At 41.3% G+C, this 18,403-nt stretch overlaps 1 protein-coding gene across 1 annotated transcript in view; it reads left to right on the top strand.

Annotated features, from left to right (window-relative positions):
- Window positions 1-18,403, top strand: part of slc38a4 (solute carrier family 38 member 4) — a 63,381-nt gene that overhangs the window by 434 nt on the left and 44,544 nt on the right. The gene's annotated exons all lie outside the window — the stretch shown is intronic.

The raw sequence follows: 18,403 nt of genomic DNA, 5'->3' as shown, positions 1-18,403 counted from the left end.
CAATTCCTTCATGAGCTGCTGCCTAATGGAAATCGTACACATCCATTAGCCTACGTGTCTGTAATCTTTTAAACTCATTTATTCACAAATAAGTTATTTTTTCAAAAGGAAAACATAGTTAGGCTATCGATTAGCCTATAATTTGTGCTTGTGGTCACTTGCAACTGTTTGCAACCGCATGTGCTGTAACACAAAGGAAGAGTACAGCATGTCTCAAGATCCGTAGGCTATATTGACAAATCGCTATTATTAACTAAGATGAATAAATGAGTCGAGAATTGTGAGATCTATGTAGGCGGCTATGGCATGCGGAGTTTTGGAATCATCATTTGATAATGTTTTAATAGGGTTATACAATAAGGTTTAATTTACATAAGTTTCATGTCGCCAACTGAAATCCTCGGGTTTTCACCTATGGAGGAGGCTATTTTGCTCTGGTCCAAGAGGATGCTTAGGCTATTTCTGGATGGTTCTGAGTTGAGTGATTACCCTGTAATAAACAACAGAATCATGTCTTGATATAAGGGCAGTTTATTTTGGGCTTGGAAAATGTACAGGTGAAATTCTGATTAACTTTGATGTGAGTCTAATCTGGTGTTGTAGTACCATGTAAAAGTACATGGGCTGAGTTCTCAGAGTCAGCACCCCTCCACCTTTGACAGAAGGTGATGTTACCACCATGTAGTGCCACACATAACAAAAATTCATTTAACATTCATTGAATGATTTGGAAGGATTCATAAACTGTTGGTAACTAAACCACTGATGTTAATGGAAGCTTGTTGATCATAACTGGTGGTTAATGAGGTGTGGGTCGTCGTCCCTTCACCCCCAAATTCTAAAAAGACACGATTAGAGGATATTCTAAGTAGACTACACTTAGCATATATGGTGTTTCAACCCAGTTGACAAAATGTTGCATTGTTCTCTTCTCCAAAGAGGCCTCTGTCATTTCAACAGTGTGCAGGTGTGCTCGAATGCCAGTGTGTGGCCCACGCCTTGTTACATTCATACACCTGTCAGTTGGGATAAGCAGGCATAATAATACAGTGAGTCAGGGGTGTGTCATCGTATGATTGCCCTATATGTGAGGTGTGACCTGCGTTACAGAACAGATGAAGGTCAAAGAGATGTTCATGTTTGATTAGTGGTGGTTGATAACTTAAATGTGTCTTCCCTGGGACACTGAGATCTTGGTGAAAAACCAGATGCAAAATCAGTTGAAGAGGTGTGGCGTTGTCACTATTATTAGCAGTCTGAAGCAAATGTTCCAATACAGAACAAAAATAAATACATTGGAGAACTTTCCCAGTGTTGCCATGTTCATTTGGAATCTGAACATACAACTTTTTTCACTGTAATCAGTAAAGACAGTGGTCTTTAAAAGCAGGTACAGTGTGTCATATATTATCCCCCAGTCATTAATGCCTCAGGTTGAGAGCCTGAAGTCCGGTCCAAGCGTTTGTATAGGCCTACAGTTTGTTAATCATGCTGCATTGTGTCAAATGAGATGCATTGTTATTCAGCGTGAGTTCATGATGCATTTATCTCTAATAGCTAATGTAGAGCAACATATCTCAAAGAGGAAACAGCATAGGGATGATTGACGTAGAGGATAGAATGAAATCTGTAACCTTCCGACTCATGTGAATTGGCTGCCGTGGCGTAATGGCCCAGGAGTGTTCTTTTAAAGCCACACTCCACAAAATTGTGTAATTGATGTCATGCCACAGGTGATTTGTCCATACTGACAAAAGAGTAGTAGGCTACTGAACAAAATGTTTCTCTTCAGTTATCCCACTGTTTGTGTTTGGTTTGGCAGGTTTTCAAAATGGCGTAAACCAGTAGAAGGCAAACACGTTTGCTGATAGTTCACCCTGTTCAAGGAAGATAAGATCCGCCTGATCGAGCATACTGGCCTAGACGGGCACTAAAGCCAACTGCTCTGGATGTCGCTTCACAAAATAATTGAGCAATCTGTAAGATTTGGCTCCAAACGGGGAGAACATGTAAACTCCACACAGAAAGGCACAGAGACCTTGCTGTGAGGCGACAGCACTAAGTACTACGCAAATGAGCAATTTTGGGGTTCAGTGTCTTGCTCAAGAACGCTTTGGCACAATGCTGGGAGCTGGGATCGAACCAAGTGGCTGCTCTACCTTCCGAGCTACAGCCAGCTGCTCTACCTTACGAGCTACATGCCGCCCTGTAGTATATCATTACTACTAGTATTATTAATTATGAAACTAGTCATTTGTGCTACTCTTGGTTGTTTTAATCCTACTGTAGACCACAAAACCTTTACAGTTTGCCTAGAAAGCACACAGGGGGACTGAGAACGCAACTCTGCTCTTTTATTTATTGATTAGTTTGGCTTTTATTTCAATGCAGATTCACATTATGCTGCAGTGGCTGCTGGACTTGTATATGGGAGCTTAGTGCACTGGATTAAAGATTTTTTGACTGATCACCCACAGAAGGTTTGTTTAAATGGAATGCTCTCTGGTAAGGTTGTCTAAGGACCCTTTCACACCTAAGTTGTTTAGTCCGGACTTTCAGACTTTCCAGTTTGATCCAAACCAAATTGACAGGTGTGAAACCTCCTGGACCATGGTGCGCGGATCAAATACTCGGTCTACCAAATCCTTTGGTCCGCTGATGTGAAAGCAAAAGTTATGGAACTAATCAATAAAAAATAACAAATGTGAAAGCGCCAAACGGGATTCTGGTTCGGACCTTGGTCTAGACCTTTAGGTGTGAAAGCGCCCTTTTTTATTGATTAGTTCCATAACTTTCGCTTTCACATCAGCGGACCAAAGGATTTTTGTGGCAGACCTACATTATGTCGTCATCGCTTGCATGGGGGTGCGTCTCCCTATACTTGACACTGATTGGTTTGTGGATGCACGCGCGTCTGTTTGATCCGAAAGTGTGAACCTTTGATTTCACATTAGGCAGCAGCGATCCTTGGTTCGAGCCAAGACCACCTCTTGAGGTCAGACCAAAGACCGTGTCTTTGATCCGCGCACCGTGGTCCAGGAGGTTTCACACCTGTCAATTTGGTTCGGATCAAACTGGAAAGTCTGAAAGTCCGGACTAAACAACGTAGGTGTGAAAGGGTCCCCCAAGGTAGGTGCGAAAGTTATGGAACTAATCAATAAAAAATAACAAATGTGAAAGCGCCAAACGGGATTCTGGTTCGGACCTTGGTCTAGACCAGCCATCACCAACAGGCGGACCGCGGTCCGGGTCCGGACCCAGAAGCCATCCAATCCGGACCGCGTCTATAACCCAATAAATCAATGAGAATTTCTCCCTTTTGACGGAGCGTAGGAAACTAGTTTGAGCCTGCGCAGCCTTTGTAGTAATTTACGGCATTTGTTTACTATCTCACGCGTCGCTAGCCAATCGAATCTGTGTGTTCATTGCCTGACGTCACCTAGTCTACATGTGACAGCCTAGCTAACATTAATGTTACTGTTATCAGAGTGATTCCTTGCTAATATTAGTTGGAGTTGGACACTGCATGACCGGGAAAACGTAACAACAAACCAAGAGGGAAGTGAGATAATATAAGACAGAAGTAACGTCAGCCTATACATGCTGTGCTCTAAAATAAGAAAAATAGATGTTGAAAATAGGGCGTTCCATCAAGTGGACCGAGTTGTAGGCTCTATATATTCATTCTCTCCGCGGGTAGCTCTAGCTCTTGTCTCATATGTTCCGAGAAATGTAGCCCACTTTATTTGATTTTAAAGTAAGTTGGAGACCATACAACTGAAGTCAACAATATTTTAACTTCCATGCGTATTTCACAGTAACATACCTGCTGCTATACAACAATTTGATAGGAATATGCAAGGAAACAAATCTGCGTTGAGGGCATAAAAAACCACCGGACCCTGGCTTGAGGCCATTTTGTCAAACTGGACCTCTTAGAACTTTACTTGATTACCCCTGGTCTAGATCTTTAGGTGTGAAAGCGCCCTTAAGTACATGAGCACCCCAGGGCTGTTTTATAACTTTTGTTATTCTCAATTTATACCATGGCCTGGTTGAATACCCGATTCTGATTGGCTGGAGGGGTGTGCATTATTTCTCGACAAATGCGCGGCTAAAACCTCATCACAAATTTTCACAAATCACAAATGAATGCCTTTGTTTCATCTCAGCATTACAATGGAACAGCCTTTTAATCTTGGTTCTACGGCCGTAAATGTGTCATTTCATTTCGTTGAAAAAAAAATTAAGGCCAGAAAATACAGTAACCAGGTAGATACACTGTATGTGGTCAGTTTCTAATTATATGCCGCAACCTTTTCATTGTTCACTATCTGGCGGAGTGTGAGTCTGTCTTGTCCACTTCAGCTGAGTGCACTTGCCTCAAATACCATGTTTTGGACTTGACTGAAGCACATATTCCCCTGCGATTATGCACACAGTATTGTATAATGGAGATTATTCTTTTTCCAAGACAGATAGCAATGCAGATTGTCTCTTCACTTATAAATGACACATCCTGTCCTCGCAATGAATGTACTTGAAGCTATGACTGACAGTGTACCACGACGTGGGAACAAAAGTTATTGATTTGAGGACAATGAGGTGTCTGGCTATCGTAGATAGTTTCTTGGCAACTAGATTTGACAACTGGACAATTGATATGTGGCACAGCAAATATGCAGTAGACTACACTTCGCTCATGGCTATCTATCAATATCAGGTACAGCATGCTATGGGATAAGCTAGTTTGAGTTGCTTGGCTCATTGTTAGGGTTGCTAGGTGGTATCCAGAGGTGGGAGACATTTTTGAAAGAAAAGGTAACAGACACTTTCCATTTCACTTACGGTTCCAAACCCATGTTAACTATTGGATGTCATCACTGTTCCTTCAGGGAATATGATATACCATTTGTAATTCCATAGCAATGTAATTTAGCGCAGAGGGACTATAATGAAAGTCAGCAGTGAGCAAAGCATAAATAACAGACTTCTTTATATTTTAATATATAAGTGTGAGTAAATGGCACATGTTTTTTGTCTTTGGCAAGTGGCGATGGTATAAGCGGGATAATACACTCCGAGGTGTACTGTTATAGTGCACTTCACGGAGGCAACTCGGCTCCGCCTCCTGGGGTAGTTAGCCCCCGCGTCATGAATTATTTTTCAATAACAGCACACCTCACCACTATTATCTCTTACATATACCAACCAAATGAAACTGCAGGGCAACACTGTACATCTGTTTACGTATGCGGATGACACAACCCTTGTTGGTTTGTTTTAGGGAATGATCATTATTTCGATCAGGTCTCTTCATCAGGATTGGTGCAGGTCTGGTGCCTTGCTAATCAACATAGACAAAGCCAATTAACTTATCCTTAACAGTGATGACCCTCCTCAAACACTCTCTCTTTGACCAGCCTTTTGAAATTGTGCAATGTTTTAAATATCTAAGGACATACGTACGTCAACAAGCTGAGCTTCATGGATAACACTGATTACATAAAAAAGCCAGTCAGAGAATGTTTTGATTCGGAAGCTTAAAGGGGGTAGTGTGCTATTTTGGACAATTAGCCCTATTTTTGATATGTCTAACATCAATCTCAAATAAAGAGACCATAATTTCACTGATTTGACCGTTTGGGAAAGGTTACGGCATTTCAAAAGCGTCCACGGCCAATTTTAAGCTATATTTTCTCCAGTGGAGAAGGGGTAGGCCTATTTATCTTGAACTATGCAACTTGGCAGAACTCGTCTGTGTCCACGGCCTCTGGAAGCACTGTACTGTGATGCACTTCCGTGTTCTAGGTCTGATCAATTCTGTAGGGTTATGTGTATCCCTCCAGTAGGCTAGCCTACTCAGTGTTTACTGTATGTTTTAATCTTGCAATGTGGGCCAGACATATAACTTATAAGCTATTCGTGTTATAGAAATTAATACTCAAGTGTACACGAGTTCATTTGTGGTAGATGGGGTGTCTTACTACGGTCATAAAATACAAGCCTACTCAAATAATTTGTGCAACAACAACTAAGAAATCAGTTCTTATGGTGTTAAGTCACATACTAGCCTACTCAACACTGGTTTACACACAGTCATGCACCCAATAGTTTAAAAACCACATCTGTCTCTTAAGCATTTTGTTCCCTCGTCAGTTAGCTTTGGCTCACTGGGCAACGATTGCTGTCCATAATCACTTGCATGTTTGGACAAATTCCATTGGAAACCTAGTGCACACAGCTCGAGATCAATGGGGATATTTTCAACCAGTTGCAACTAGACATTTTTTGAACAACAAATAGGCTGCTTGCAGTTGCTGTCACATTCGCTTTCAGACTTCTGTTCCACTCATTTGATTTTTAGCCATTTATTCGCCAGGAGAAAACACAAGGAACATTTTATTAAGTGTGGAGGAATTGAATCTACACAGTTCTAATGACGCGTTCCCAAACCCTTGCAAACAAGGATCCCCTCTCCAAAGTGTTTTACATGGTTGGCCACTTCGCTGTAGTAGGCTATGCACTTACAGAATTGAGATTCGAGCTAGGTACCTAGCTAAGTAGATTTGTAATCCTAAATAGCCGGGACTACGTACCCCTCCCCTGAACCCCTCCGCGAAAGTGGTGAAAATGAGGATGGAGCAATTATTATATCCAAGTCTTGCCATGCACGTAAACACAACAGATTGTGATACATTAAACAGTACAGCATACTGAGACCGGTAAGATTACACACTGAGCTTCCATCTAGATTTTATTGAGTTTTTCAACGTGTATTAACATGCCCTGGCCATTTCCAATGTAAAGAAATTTGAGTCTGACAAAAATATTGAAATTAAATATAAATATTTTAGCAATCAATGAAATTATGGTCTCTATGTTTCAGCTTGATGTTAGACATATTCGAAATTGGGCTAAATGTCCAAAATAGCACACTACCCCTTTAAGGGGTTTGACATTAGCCAGGATATCTAAGGATAAGTACACTGAATTTCATGTTTAGCCCTATTCCTGGCTTCCCTGGCATGTATATGACTAGTACAGGTTAAAATATTTCTGTTTTGTGCAGTACAGAGTTCTGATATACGTGGATTTCAAGTATGATATACGTGGATTTCAAGTTCAGGAATTACATGGTTTATGCTTACCAAGCTCTGAAGTCGTCCTGTAAACACCATAGGTCCTTTTGCCTCTGCATTTCGAAATAACAGCTAACTTGTAAACAGTACTACTTTCACCAAACATACAACAACCATCTCTTCACGCTGTAAACCTCTGCGAAATTCATCCGCGTTGCGGTGTGCGGAAGAACGTGAAGAGATTGTTGTTGTATGTTCGGTGAAAGTAGTACTGTTTTAACCTGTACTAGTCAGATACATGCCAGGGAAGCCAGGAATAGGGCTAAACATGAAATTCAGTGTACTTATCCTTTAAAGAGGGTTTATATCAGCCTTGTTGAAAGCATCCTTGGTTTTAAAATCATAGTATGGTTTTTCATCACAATGCAAGGAGCAAGGCTGAATTGGCCAGCATAGTCAATGCAGCTGGCAAGGCCTTATGCAAATCAGCTGTACGCAGGAAGGCTCTGGCTATAGTTCACGATCAGGGCCACCCTCTCCACACACAGTTCCCCTCTGGTCAGCTCTTTAGAATGCCTGTGGCAAAGAGGAACATGCACTGTATAAGAGGTCTGTTGTCCCTAGTGTGATCAACCTCCTCAATAACGCTAGTTAACCGTATGCCGTATGTACAGTACTGTGCTTCTACCTGTCATTTATAGTTGTGTATTATTGGAGAATGTGTGTGAGTACAGTATGCTGCTTTTATGTTCTCCTATTGTACCCTGTGATGAGACCAAAAACCTTGGTTGGACAATTTGTATCTTAAATTAATGGAAAAATGTGCACTGGAAATTTCTGAGTCATATAGTGAGTCCTTTAACAAATTCTGAGGGATGGTTAACTTACTGTAATGCAAACAAGACTTTAAAATGTCTTGTTACTGAAGCTACTCTTCTCTACCCCGAAGGCCAAGACCTTGAGCTTGCACAGAATCTACATCCAGATGCATTTGTATAGCAGCGCGACTTTACCATCAGTCAACATGAGCTATGAACAGATCAATAAATACTGATAAGAGCCCAAGAACAAGAGGCCCTCAGAGGGGCACTCTCAAAGGTTAGGGTTGAATAGAACTATGCACTAGAAGTTAATACCCACAACAGCGAAAACAAGATGATTATCATAGTAGGGTTTAACCCCACAAGGGGTGCACTCTGAATAGTAATCTCGATTTGGAATTAGAGGAGGAATTAGAGCACAATACATATTGAACAGTAAAAAGGTATATCTATGATATACCTTTTTCACAGATCTAAATATCTTCACATATTTGCACCCCTAATAGTCCAGCAGATAAGCTCAAGGCATCATTTGTCATGCTGAAACAAACCTGCGGAAACAATCCTGCTAGCTGAAAGTTTAGGAAGCCAGTAGCAGTCTTTGGTTGATATTCATCATGTTTTCTTCAACATGGTTGCATAATTCACTTGTAGGGTTGGCCCGAATGTAATTTTTTAGGGTTCGAACATTCATTGGTGTTAGGCGAACGAAGCTCTGAACGTTTGTTCTCAAAGAGGAAAAAAAAACGTTTCATTTGAAATCTATTAGGCCTACTGTACGTTATTTTTTCGTTCTGTGTAATATTTCACAAGAGCCGTTGTATTCATGATATACCACAGTTATGGTTCTAGTTAAATTAGATAATAGCCATGGTCTATTCTTTCCATTGCATTCAGGTTCCCATGAATCCAATGGGTCACTAAAATGCAAACATTTTTAGGCCTATATTGTTCATTCCTATAACTATTTTGTAAATACAGTGATGAACTGGGTCTCGGACACATAGGGCCTACTCAAGAGAAGCCTGTGTAAAGCGCAGAGCTTATTTAGGCCTACTGGGCTGTGTTGCTATAAACCCAGACAACTCGCTATGAGCGTCATTGCACTCCCTGTCACACAAGTTGGTGTAGAAAGCACATTTTCAAGCCTGAAGTAAAAAAAAATCCCCGAGATCATCACTGCCAACGCGTTCGCTAGTGCTTTTGTTTCTTTTGATACAAACTTTATAATAATGCACAATCGCGACCGGATGTGTTAAATATGTTTCACGCATGTATTGAAACCAGGCAAGGTCCAGCCTGGCTTATGTGCGTGGCTGGCTTGTTTCTGTTCAGGACTGGTAGAATGCCACTGAAATAGTTGTGAATTGAAATTACATGAAATAATGTCTCATAAATTAAGATAGGTCTTGTCGCCTGGACACATCAGTTCCAATGCTAATCCAGCACAATAAGAGCGGATAGCCAGTTAGCTCATGAGCTCACAACAACTAGCAGCAGCTTCCCTAAAATGAATGGTAGCAGTCAGTGGCTAAAGCAGTTACACTGATGATTCCTGTAACGTTAGTTATTTTGCTGGAATTGGTTCAACTTCTGTTTCTGGACAAAGTAAGGGATAAAAAGGTTGGAGCGAAAGGATGAACGTTTTGGGTATAGTCCCATAAAGTCATCCCCACCGGGGCCTTGAACCCCTATCTCCTGGGTGGGAGTCCAATGCTTTCATTGCTACTCTTCTTGTGCAGTGGAGATCAGCGGGTTGATTTTGGTGTCCTTCCAGTCTCTAGTGTGGGTTGGGGTCAGAATAAGGGTTGGGGTTGGGATAGGATCTGACCTATAAGGGAAGGAGTAAAGGTCGGAGTGAAAGGATGATCATGTGGAGATTTGGGGTATAGTCCCATGAAATCATTCCCACTGGGGCCTTGAACCCTGATCTCCCACGTGGGAGTCCATTGCTTTCACCGCTACTGTACTTGTGCAGTGGAGATCGGTGGGTTGATTTTATTGTGCCTCTTTATTTTGGTATGCTGGGACTACTGCCTCTTGTGGTGCCAATAGAGAAATGCAGGTCAACATTCTTGGGAGGGAGGGAGTGATAAACGGACAAACGCTATCCTAGGTGCGCTGGCTACATAATTTTGACACTTAAGGTTTCAACTTCAAGGCATAGCCGATCAGTATGGCCTCAATGTGAGTAATGTTTTTGTGCGTGGCTGAAAGCCATGGGTGCGTGGCTGTAAGCTAGCGCAGCATGGAGAGCAAATGTCGGGTTGGATGTTGTGAGTTCAAAACTCGTGGTGTGGACAGCATTTTGTCACTGGATGTTATAGAAGCTATGTAAAAAATTGAACATTTGAAAAACTCCTGTTTTGAAATTATACCTACAGTATATGTGTCTCAGTAATTACCCATTATAGGCTATACTTTGCATGCATTTACCAGGTAAGAGACGGGAGAGATCCCATGGGAACAAAACGTTTTTTTCATCTTTAAAGAAATGTACAGTCTGTTTTGCAGATTAATTAACTGTGTCAAACTGATTGTGCCACCACAAGACAAAGAACATCAAAAGTCCCAGAACATCAGACACTATAGCTGTTATTCCACTGTCGGGCCGAAGGCAGTTTTGTTTGGCTCTGTTCTGTCCCGGACTCGTGAGAACCGTTACCATCTGTTTTTCCACTGTCAGGCCGCTAACAGTATGGAGGAGGATTTGGTTTATTTTGGACTATTTCTGGTTTTTCTTTTTATGCGCCTATATGAGCACACAAACTGTACCTGGCGTGATGATGTTGAAAGAAGTAGACAGAGAAGAAAGAGAGAGGAACATAGTAGGCAGGAGGAGGACACAAATCAAAGTAGGTAACTAACATTACACACTAACTACAAAAAGTAAACCTGTTGCGTTCTTGTGATTGAAACAAGTTTAGGTAGGCTACAGTAACGTTATATTACACAGGCTAACAGCAGTGTTTTCCCTACGATACAGTTGCAGAAGGCTACACAGCCTCCATCGAGCATTGCATCAGCGTTGCATTGCATCAACAATTGGGAACGTTGCTATTGTAATTAATGAAAGGTGCTACACCACCCACGTCGCGTCAGCATTGAGTTGTGTCCGATGGCTGCGTCCATAGTAAAAATTCAGCGAGATTTGATTTTTGACGGCGAACGCATGCGTCCACTCACATTATTTATTATACTTCGGGTTCATTTCTAGAGCATAGAGCAACTTGTAGGCTATGCCTACACTACTTCGAGGGGACATTGGGCCTCATTCACCAATATCTTCTTAAGTTATGTTCTTAAATTTCTTCCTAAGAACGTTTCAAAGGAAAGCTCCTGTCTGATTCACGACGTGTTCGTAAACCGCTGGAAGAGTTCGCACCTGCCTTTTCTTAATGGCGAATCTCATGGGCCCAGTCCCGATGTCCACCCTTGCAGACTCACAGACTTAAGGGCGCGCTCCCGCGAAGTCCGCAAGGGCTTAGGAGTGTCCCAATGTCAAATCGGCAAGTGCATGAGGGCTCTCTGGCAGACATTTTGAGCCCTTTATGGCCCCTTAACGTAAGTCTGCACTTCTGCAGACTTCGCCTAAGGGAATTACCCACAGTTCATATCGTTGTGACGTGAAACACGGGGTTACCTGAAGAACAGCCAATAAACAAGCACGGACAGATCAACCAACCCTAATGTTCACATTACAAAACAAAATATGTTTTCATGTTTTCAGCTAGACTTGCTTATCTGCACAAGTAGCCTTATAATTATTTTGGTTTCATTATTTTTAAGTATGGGTTATTAACCCCAACGATTTTGATCTGAACCATTGTATATGATCACAAGTAACCTTAAAACAGGGCTAAACATGCATTTTCCCTTTACTACTCCTTTAAGAACTTCTTTACTTCGTTGGTGAATGAGGCCCATTGACAATAAACTTTTTCCACTGAGAGCGGGCACTTCCTTTCCACTTTAAAAAGGGCTTTGAATTACGACTATAGGCTACGGTTATAATAATAATATAGTCTACAACATGTGGACCTAGTTACGACCTCGGGTAGGCTGTAGTGATTTGGAGGTGATTCTGCGGGGACAGCCTTTCACTTAATTGAAAAAGGCTTTACAGACTACAGGCTACGGTTATAATTATAGCCTACAACCTGCGCAGTCCGACCTGCATATAGTGATTGAGGTCTTCTGAACTGTAATAGGCAAGAGATATAGTGGAACGTGACGCTAACCGCAGCTGGTGTAGCTTGTATACCGCAACGTTGACGCAACGCTGATGGTGAGTTGATGTGATGGCGGCTGTGTAGCCTGGGCGTAAGCTGGAACACAGCCAGACCTAATGAAATGGTGAGTCCTGCTTTGCAACTTTAGGGTGCGTATCCACCGGCAAGCTGAATGTAGCTGAACAGCGCCAAGCTTACAGCTTCTTAGAGCGCACTAGAGCTGGGGTTTAGAGCTGGCCAGGCTACCGATGTTTTACACCTACGTTAGCAACGAGTGTCGTGTTTTTGCAGATTGCAGATTAACTAGCCTGGTTAAGATAGCTAGCTAATGTTAGCTAGTGCTAACATTTGCTGTCTCTGCAGTTTTGCCGAAAACCGACCACTGTCGTCATCAGAACAGCCTTTTACAGCCTGCGCTCTAGCCCAAAAGTTCAACTTTCTTCCACTACAAAAAAAGCCTAGAGCTCACGGCGCTATAGCGCTTGGAACACAGCTCTCGTCCCTATAGCGCCCTAGAGCTCATTACTGAACATCGGACGGACGGACGGACAACCCGAAAACATAATGAACGAAACCAACCTATCGCCTGGCGGAGGCATAAAAAGCTTCCGTGTTTAGCGATCACTTTGATTTTCCAAATCGGAATAAGTCCCATACACAAAACTGCTTTCCTAGTTCAAAATTGTTGTAACTAAGAAATAAAAAAAAATAAAAAAAATATTCACATTGACAGAAATATGAAAATGAGTTATTTTCTCTCTCTTGCAATTGCCTTGCAGTCCCTTGTCTCTGCGCACGGGGAGAGAGATCTTCTACCCTGCTGTCTGAAGGCGATCTACATATGTAGATCTAGAGAATATGGAGTTCTAGGGGATTTTTCCACAAGGGGAAAGATAAAGGGGGCTTTCTGGTGGGAAAGTGCCTTATGACTGAGACCATTTCTCCCACTCTGTCCTCCATTCGTTTCACACTCTGTTCATGGTTTTCTCTTGGCTTTGAGAGGCAGGTCTCTAGTTGAGCAGTGCGATTCTCTGTGTGAAAATCGACAAAGTTTTAAACATTATGAATGGGAAACGATAACAGATTGACACAGCACAGACCATGTAGACTCCAGCTCAGCTATAGGAGTAAGCTAAGTATGATTGATCTATCTCTATCTCATCTATTTGGTTTAACGTCAAAACAGAATCAGTGCTTTAATTTTATATTATTTTATGTGGCGCCTGTACTTCCTGTTTGCAATTTTCTCAACCAGATGATTCAGCTCACAACAGCAAGACAAACTAAGCTGAGAAGCTTTTCATGGACATTTTTGCATGTTAGGAAATCACACTCAACCCGCTTTAACTTCTATCTCCTCAGATGCCAGCTCACATGGTTGGACCTGTGAGAACTCTAGCACCTACTTGTTAGATGATATTAGAATGGTCTTATTCAAACATCTCGCACGTGTTTGGATTTTGAGCTGGAGCGATTTAAGAATCAAAATATTATTGCTGTATATGTACCGTCACTAAGCAGAGAAAGTGCCTTTCCTGGCTTGTCATAGATAGATAGTTATAGTTAGAGAGCAAACTCTTTTTTTTCTCAGTAGTGAACTTTCTGACCTTTAGGAAATAATAACAAATTTTGTTCTCTAACATTCAAATGAGACAGAAATATTACATAGGTGGCATTCATTCATTTTAAAAATAGTTTCTGATGAGCAAGTTCATATATTGTAGACTTCTGATTGGACTATGATGTTTGCAGCATCGACAATATAGTGTTTGCCGTGTTTCACCTGCTCCATACAATAGTTTGGAGGAAAAAATAGAGGACACATTTGGCGGTGCACGAGTTGACCCCAGCCTGAACTGATGTCTTCACATGGCCTGAGCATCTGTAGCAGAGCCGAATCTGTGGCCTCAGAGAGAGGAAGTGTAGAATGTGTCGCCACGGTGTGAGGGAGAGGGGAAAGGAGGGTGATTCTTGACATGCCACACGTAATTACTAACTTGTGCACCGTCAACTTCCAAACTGCAGAACCACTGCCAGGGTTTCTCCTCAGAAGACATCTTTCTTTTAACAGCAATTACTAATCTTATTCACATCATCTGCCTACATGACAAAAAAAAACAGAAATGTTGACAACTACAGTATCATTATGGTCCTGACCAACTAGGGCTGTATTAAACACCTGGCCATTTTCAATATTACTTTCCATGCACATTCTTCTTATTCTGGTCGTCCTGAACCATATCCACCGAAGTCAGCTGGCCACTGCAACCTGAGTGGAGTCTTTTGAGCTCAGGGGATATAGACCTACTTGTCAGTTTGAAAGGCTGTAGAGGAATTGGAAGGGTCTGTATCCTGTACTGTACTTAATCCTGATTTAATTTGCTATGAATGAGAGGTTTTTGTTGTACAGTGATCATTGTAATTTACAGTTAAGCCTGACCGTGTACATCACCATTAACACTTAGTGGTCTACTGGGGAATAAAATCTGAATTATGAAAATATGCACTGTCAAAAAAGCAGTGATTTCCTGACTTCTGAATCTGTTTTGAAGAACGTGGCCAAATTATCGGAATGTTAGTGGTAGTATTTGCTTGAAAAACAGGCATTTGTTACATTTGTTACATTCTTGATTTGACAAAAACAGCACTTTCCATTAACATCATGCAGAAATATGTCATCTGGCAAATGATTCACTGCCTTCCTGCGATATTTGCAGAGAGTCACATGTGCTTCTGAGGTACAGGCTTATTTTGGTCACCTGTACCGCCTGTAAGCTCCCACGCTTGCACAAAATTCCCATGAGGAGCTAGCGTCACTGCATGACCTGAGTGATTGACATTTGTTACATCTCTGTCATGCATCCAAAATAGGCAAGCAAGCGATTTACAAGTAACTTCAATGAGTAATTACAGCTTCTGCACAGCACTGGATCGGGGATGGGCGTTTTGAGGAGCAAGAGGAAGGAGTAGACAAATGACAAATACATGAGGGGCCCGGACCCTAATTATTTTAAACTTCTTACATTAAAAAATCTTTGAAATAATGTATCTGAAATCCAAACAGTACAATGCCTGAGTAGGCATTAGCATGTTTATTCTGCATCACCCGGGGCTGAACCATAGACACCAAGGGAAGGTTATCTACTTGTTTAGCTAAGTAAGAAGCTGGCAGTTTAATCTACAAAAAAGTATAAATGTCACAGCTAGATATTTACACCACAGGGATTCTGCATGAACATATTAGTAGGCTTACATACAGTAATGGGAATGAGTTGTGGGACTCTGGAATGAGCATGGATTCACATATTGACTGAATTGATTGGATTGAACACAGGTGGGACTGATTGAGGCAAGGCAAGTTTATTTATACATACAGTAGCACATGTCAGCAACAAGGCAATTCAAAGTGCTTTACATGAGACATTAAAAGCATCAAGACAAAGTGCAAGAAACATCAGGTCATACAGTATAAAACTAAATGTAAAAAAGAAGGACATTAAAAACAAAATGCAGGAAAAATAAAATACAGGAATAAAAGTTACAGTGCAGTGTATTAATAAATAATTATTTGATTTAATAAAAAGCAGCAGCAAAAAGAAAAGTCTTAAGTCTTGATTTAGAATAAGATAGATAAAGAACTGAGAGTTGCAGCAGACCTGAGTTTTCTGGAAGTTTGTTCCTGATATGTGGAGCATAAAAACTGAATGCTGCTTCTCCATGTTTTGTTTTAACTCTGGGGACAGAAAGCAGGCCTGTGCCAGATGACCTGAGAGGTCTGGCTGGTTCATAACGTAACAGCAGATCAGAAATATATTTTGGCCCTAAACCATTCAGTGCTTTATAAACCAACAGCAGTATTTTAAAGTTAATTCTTTGACAGAAAGCCAGTGTAAAGACCTCAGAACTGGAGTGATGTGATCCACTTTCTTAGTCTTAGTGAAGACTCAAGCAGCAGCGTTCTGATTCAGCTGCAGTTATATGATCGATTTTTTAGAGACCTGTAAACACACCGTCACAGTAGTCGAGCCTACTGAAGATATGGACAAGTTTTTCCAGATCCCGCTGAGACATAAATCCTTTAATCCTTGATATATTCTTCAGGTGATAGTCGGCTGACTTGGTAATTGTCTTAATGTGACTTTTGACATTCAGGTCTGAGTCCATGACTATACCAAGATTTCTGATTGAGATGTAAGCAGACAAAAGACTGGTCAAATGAAGAGATGCAAACAAGATGAAACAGTAACAGCTACACATTTTAAATGTTTTAAAAAAAAATCATGTCACAGCACAGTGTCTGAGTATGCATTAGCATTTTTATTCTCCACCCCCCTGGGCTTAAACTCTTGTTGAGCTACCTGCCATGTGAGAAGCTTGGTTTTGGTTTCAATATTTTTAGGTTATCAACCCCATGGGTTTGTATAATTTGATTTGGTTGAAAATATGTAAGCTATGGTTATAAATTACATCAATTCCTGTTGCCCTAAATCATATGATTCCCCAGTTAAAAGCTGCATGACATTAATCATCCATCTCGATGCAGTGTTCTTTGAATTGAGATTTCCAACATATGGAAAAAGTTGTGAGGTGCAGAAATGTGTGTAAATTTGGATTAATCATAAACAACCACAGGTAGTAATGTAGTTAGCTTGTGACCACAAAATGAAATGATTTCAACAAGTTGAACAGAAATGTTTTGAGGGTAACTCAGAGGGTTGTGATAATGTAAAGGGGATTTGACTCAGCCCAAAATTAATTTACATGTAGGCATACAAGAAAAACATCACGTAAAATGTAAAAGTAAAAAAAAATAAAGTCCCAAACCCACAATAGTAAGAAATATGTTTTGACGTCACCGTAACGTGATGTCGCAAGTGCTGTCCCATTCCTTATTATACAAGTCCTTGCAGCCTCTCGCACTCAACCACTTTACCAGGTGATGTCAATAAGGGCTCAGGGCTTGAGGGTTTAGGGTGGACATTGGGACTGGACATCACAATCATAAGGGTTGCATGTAAATGTCACAGGTGCATGTAACATGGAGGTTTCAGCAGTTTCCACAAAATGTTTGTTAAAGAAAAAAAAAAAAAAACAGACTAAACAATAAAACCAAGGTACACACTCAATAAGTGGAGAACAAAAGACAAAGCTGACAAGTTTACAAACTTACAAGATGGCACAGGAAACACCAGGGACAACTTGTTTTATTTTTTCATTTAACCTTTATTTCAACAGGCATGTCAATAAAGAACAGATACTTATTTACAATGGCGGCCTGAGTAGTGACAGCAGCCACGACAACGCACAGCTACAGTAAATAATGAACAGACAAAGAATAAGATGGGAGCTACATGTAGGCATATATACAAAGACTAAAAAGACAGGTGGAAACCAAACAAACAATCAGTGGCACAGTTCTCCTCTCAATCAGAGTCAATTTAGCCAGTTGTAGTCCTAGGGTCCGCTATTGGGGCAGGGTTGCCAACAACGTCTCTGATTGGTGGAGACATTACTGTTGCACTATACAGGGCTCTAAGGTGCGACCATTTTACTTGCATTTGCGACTAAAAATAGTTTTGTGCGATCAGAAAAAATAATTTAGGAGCACACTGTGCGAGTACTGTTTTCAACTATTTCACTCGCATTTTGCGCCTGAAATAAATCCATGCAAATTGGATCAAACTAGAGTCAAAGTTGCGCGCACCCGTATACAAAACTACAAGTCCCACAACTTTTTTAATTTTTTATTACAAGTCCCACATCTGCAACCTGCAACGCGCAGAACTCTCGTGATGACACGCGATGACAGCTCAGCTGCCCTCACTCAAAAACGACTGTGCAGACGCCGAATGCCCCTGCCAGTAACGTTAACAAAATGAAGAAAATTAAGACCATTATTTTGCCCGGCAAAGTGGAACCAAGGAGAGAGAGGAATTCGATGAGGCCCGGGGGGAGTCAAATCAACTGTTACTCAAAAATCGTTGTTTACACAAAGTTCTATTGATTCGATTAGATTCAACATTGCACCGTAGCCTACCCGTAACTTACTGGATCCACATCAAAACGCAATGAAATCCATTGACATCGTAAAAAGCATTTTTTTTCTGAAATGCGTGTCATAACGATCCAATGACATGTTGGAGAGGAGGAGGGCGAGGTGGATGGGGAGGGTTAATAGGGAGGGGATGATTTGGTGGGGGTGGAGTTGTTGGTTACAGGCTCTCTCACTGATTGGTCGGGGCGGGTCCTCCCTCTGCTCTTTAAAAGC

The sequence above is a fragment of the Borostomias antarcticus genome (genome assembly GCF_949987555.1).
Source record: "Borostomias antarcticus genome assembly, chromosome: 13".
NCBI lineage: Eukaryota > Metazoa > Chordata > Actinopteri > Stomiiformes > Stomiidae > Borostomias > Borostomias antarcticus.
Note: the sequence above shows the minus strand (reverse complement) of the source record. Positions and strands in the feature narration are given on the sequence as shown.